The 5183-nt window shown below is 30.5% G+C and overlaps 1 long non-coding RNA gene across 1 annotated transcript; it reads right to left on the reverse strand.

Annotated features, from left to right (window-relative positions):
- Positions 1-660: 660 nt before the first annotated feature.
- On the reverse strand, positions 661-4318 carry LOC108743445. The gene is made up of 2 exons (XR_001938826.1): positions 3889-4318; positions 661-920 (listed from the first exon to the last, which is right to left on the reverse strand). It is a non-coding gene; the product is annotated as an uncharacterized LOC108743445 (long non-coding RNA).
- Between the last annotated feature and the right edge of the window lie 865 nt (positions 4319-5183).

A 5183-nucleotide genomic window follows, 5' to 3' on the forward strand; every position in this document is an offset into this window, starting at 1 on the left:
TTTTTTTTTTTAATTTTAATTCGTAGGACGATTGTTTCAAAGAGTTGAAATGCTACAGTAAATCGTAAACCACGTAAATAAATGCATTATGAATAAAGACTGGATTCCAATTAATCATAAAGGCACCATTAAAGCAATTGAACTTTTTTAAAATTTGTCATAAGGGATGAACGAATCATAAGTTATATTTCAGAAGATAAAAAAATGTTTATTTTACATATCTAAATATGAGTTAAATCTAAACCATTAAATCTACATGGTTATTAAATAAAACTTATCAGAAAAGGTATTTTTCACTAGAAAACACAAAAAGCACACATTAAGAGAAAATTTTTGTACGTAGAAGAGTTTAGGATAAGATTAATTACAGCTGAACCATCAACAGGTGACCTCTGAATTTTTCACTAGCTGTGTAGATGATGAACAAGAATCGCATTCGGTTAGAAAAGGATGTCGCTCTCACGCTCGGAAGAAATATCGAAATTTCAGTTAGATTCCTGACCGTTAATTTTAAATTATATATAAGTTATATAGTTTTTTCCAGGGTGGCGGTCAAATAACTAAACAGCTTATGCTTTTTGTAACGTTTCGTTCTATTTAACCATCTTCAGACTGAACTTTGGCGGTTGTAGTAGAACAAATAAAATAACTCAAAACCCCAAACACTATTTCGTAGATACAGGTAGATATAGTCAGGGTCTACTGATAGCTACAGCTTAATTAGGAGCTACATATTATGATCGTCTAGATACCGAGGTACCTAATTAATAGGTAATAAAACTAAGAGTTTCAATGTCACCTATGAATTTTTTAGCATACTCGAAACGAACCTGATTTGCCTTTTCGAAGACTTTTATATTTAAAAGAAGCAGTGTCACTCCATTCATCGGAATGGTCGACGTCATGCAACAGTCGTCCATCTAGAAGCACCAAAAGAGAGAAAGCGCACAACAATTGCCATGCATAAAAGTGTTAGGGAAAGTAAAATACATTTAGAGGAATTAATAATGTACGTATTTGTCACATTTTTCACAAATTCTGACAGTTATGTCACAATCGGCAAACCTAATTTAAACTTTTAAACGGACTATAAACTAGAGCGTATTAGGCTGTCAAGGAAAAACGACATCTTGTGCCTAGATTCTATTGGTTACTCATACTGAGCATGCGTAGTACCTACGTCATTCGGTAACACAATGTTACGTGATAGTTGTGCTTGGAAATGATAAATTGTCCTTTTTGCTTGTTTTTTGGACGGATTGTACCTACAATATTAATTATATCTATTGTTAAAGATGGTACTGTCTGCAGTTGTGTCCTGTAATGCAGAAGAAAGTTGAAGAAAAAAATGTAGAGGAAAAGATTCCAAGAGCTGTCAAGAAAATCGTCTTTTATAATTAAATCAATAACAACAGACGTTGTTAATTAAAAAATTAATTAAAACATTTCTCTTTTACATAATTCGTATCAATTTAATGGAAATTGCAATATATATATATATTGAACAATAGGTACTACAACAATAATAATATATAGCAGTTACCTTTTATTATTTACAAAAAAAATACTTCCCTATGAATTAGTTTTAGTAAGAAACTTCTTTACGAGCATCATAAATCGAAAACTATCAATAAATACGAAAAGTGCTAGAATAATATTATAAAAAAGTAAATTTCTAAATTTTTGCATATGAATTTATCGTAACTAACCATAGCAGAGGCGTATAGGATAGACCTATAAACTTTACCTATGAGCACCACCGATCTTGTTGAGCCTTTTCATTTCTATTCTCTATTATCACACTTTATATTCCATCCGTGTATTATTCTGTAGTCCATGGTAGGTACACAGAAATTGCAGTCAGGGACATGTTAGGTAAAGGACGAGCCCATATAAGAGCGTTACCGAATTGTGCTCGGTAAGTCGTTGCGCAGTGAGAAAGTGAGCATGCAGTACTTTGCGTTTGACGAAATAGATGCGCAGTCGCTCATTGCGCAGCGCCTCCTGCGTTACCTACTCATCGCGCAACGCCTCCTGCGTTACCTATTTTGCTCCTTTTGCTCCTATTTCTAGTCATAAACGCAAAACATTGTTCATTTAAATGACATAACTGTCTTAAGTTGTGAAATACTTATTACAATTTCTGTAATAACACAAAGATAATGCAAAATATACGTACATTATGCTGAAATATGTATATATTTTTAAAGCAACACTTACAAATATAGTGCGTATATGTATATTGTAGGCTCAGGATTCTCCTTTTTAAAATACAAAAAGGTATTTGAAATAGTAATTAGTTTTGTGACATCCTTTCTTCTTTATGTTATTTATAATGGTGGATATTTTATATAGTCTCCCGAGGATTTAAAACTAACATTAGAACATCAAGGACTTCTTTAGGTTAGGTTAGATTGCGGTGGGTAAGTTCCCCATTTGGGGGTTTGTCCTCACACTCCAAATAGAATTTTTGTTGCCATAGTTTTATGAAAATTTTCTGAACTGTATCTTTAACAATTAAAACAAAAAAAGTATTTAAAACACGATTTCAAGCTATTTCCAAGAAAGAAGTTTTCGAAAAATCCGTGATAGGGAAGTTTTATTAACGTTTCGCCAACACTGGAATTTGTTTGAAAAGCAAAGAAATTATATTTTAAAATGATTAAACATATGAAATATATGAATTGAACTTTTCACGGCACTATTAGTTCCTTACATTTCGTCGACAACTATGGCTGGTATCATTACAGGAAATTGCCTTGAAAACTTGAATCACCTGCTACCTGATATTTACCGTGAAAATTTATTACTAATAATATGAGTCTTTTGAATATTGCTTTTTAAAAAAGTATTAACTTCCTTAGAAGCCTCTTTTACCGTTGTTATCAATAAAAATGTTTTTGCTGTGGATTTGTATATTTATTGTTATTTTATCCGTAAATGAAAATTCAGCCTGACTACTTATGAATGAATGTTATGAATTATAAATTGTTTCAATAGGAAATCGGTAAAATAAGTTAATTCAAAACTTATTCAAATGTTTTTGAAAATACTACAAATGGCGCAGTAAACGCCATCTGTAGCACGATGCTACATTATTTTATTCAAATGATTCAAATATGTCACAAAATTATTTCAAATACCATGTTGTACAACTGCAGAAGCAACATTAAGCTGTTTAAAGGAACAAGTAACGTTGAACTTTTCATAAGTCATGCAATTATTACAATTTATTAATAGTTTACCTTTTTGTTTTTATTCGGTTAACAAATTCAACCTTACAATGTCGTCTCATGTTTTTTTTTAAAGCGAAAAGTGAAATATAAAACAAGTATAGACAGGTACATTGTATACATAAAATCGAAACATGCCATGGCTTCAAATTTTTTTTCTTATTATTTTTTCAAAACACAGCAATGAAACATGTTAACGAACGAATCGTGTTGCTTTAGAGGCGCAAAATATATGCAGAAAGTGTAATATTAGTAAAATGTGTTAGTATAATAATAGTAATAATAATAAATATTAGTATTTTTGTTATAACAATAGCGCAGTTAGTTGTGAAATTTACACTAACAGTGTCTACCTCGTTACTGTAGGTGATTGACAAAAAATTAACACAATCTACTGTTATTTTTCTACAAAATTTTATCTAGGTACTTACACAAAAAGGTAAAACAAAAGAAAAATAAATATTTGAAAAGAAAGCTACAATAAATATTACACTTTTTGATAACAATAAAAGATAATTATTTTAAGTAATTAAAATTTTATTTTCAATTTACAATTTACGTAAGTATTTCATAATGTCTTTTAATGTAAAAATTTCATTATAACTGCGCTGATGTTACATTAAGTTGCAGTGAAAGTGTGTGAGTGGTGTTTTACCTTCAGAATCTTTGGCTATAACGGTTGAGCAGCGATCCACTCCCCCTTTCTTATCTTCTAAGGGGAGCCCAAAACACAAATAAATTATCTACATCCTCTCCACCAAACTATTAGTCATTATTATGTTAAATTAATTGAATGAAAGAGCTTACTTCTTTCTCATAAATTTCAATTTTAGAACCTTGATAAATCGTCGATAATGTACAGCCTCAATCAACTAGTTTTTTTTTTAATAAAATTAAGTGTTACAATTTTAATAATCTTCACCTGAATATAGTGAAACAATACCGATTGTAGTCAGTTAAATAAATTTTTGTGAAATTCTCATTAATTGCAGTGTTTTCTCTATCTATTTAGGTTAGGTAAAACTAGGTAGGTTTAGATTCGGTTAAGTTAGGTTATTATCATTTTTCATTAGATACCATCAACCTTTCAGAAATTCTACTGTAGTTTAATAACAATTTTACTTATTATAAACGTGAGATAATATAGAAAAATAACTTTTGAAATCAATTTTGAATATAAACTAATAAAAAGTTGAAGTGTTACAATGTCTCTTTAAAAATAACCACCCCTAATCCCTATTCCCTACTATTTGTGGGAAATTCTTGGCAAATGGCCTAAATTATATTGATTTAATCGTCAACGTCATAAGGTCGTCAGTCCTAAGACTGATTGGACACGCACCTCTACCCTTTCCTATCCTGATCTAATCTTCGCATTTCTATAAAAGTAGAACATCCCATATCCTTAACTATTTGCGAATAGTAGTCTAATCTGGGTCTACCTCTACTCCTCTTAACTCCTGTTTCTACATCTAATATGTCTCTGACTAGCCCTTCATGCCTGAGAACTTATCTCGGCTATTTCTTATTGACTTCCATAGAGTCCCCTGTTCACCTATTCTTCCTGATACCACTTTATTTCTCACTCTGTATCCTCGGTATCCTGACCATTAGCCTGTAACGCTTCTAATTTATTTAATATTGAAATTACGCATAAGTATTTCTTATATTATACAGGAAAGTCGCCTAATTTTGGATATCTGTCCATTTTTTCGTACTTACTGCAAAATCTCAATCAGTTAACAGTTTCATGTAATTAAAATCATAAAACGATAGATAGAATACTATCTTTAGGTAGATTTTGCAAAATTACTGAAAAATTAACGTTAAATATCAATTACTGATATAGATTATGACTAAACCTATTTTCTGTTGGATTGTTAGTAGTTAAATTATAGGAATTTGGACAAAATTCAGTAAACATAGATTCAAGTCTAATTCAATGTAATA

This window comes from Agrilus planipennis, unplaced genomic scaffold (genome assembly GCF_000699045.2).
Source record: "Agrilus planipennis isolate EAB-ADULT unplaced genomic scaffold, Apla_2.0 scaffold505, whole genome shotgun sequence".
Lineage (NCBI taxonomy): Eukaryota > Metazoa > Arthropoda > Insecta > Coleoptera > Buprestidae > Agrilus > Agrilus planipennis.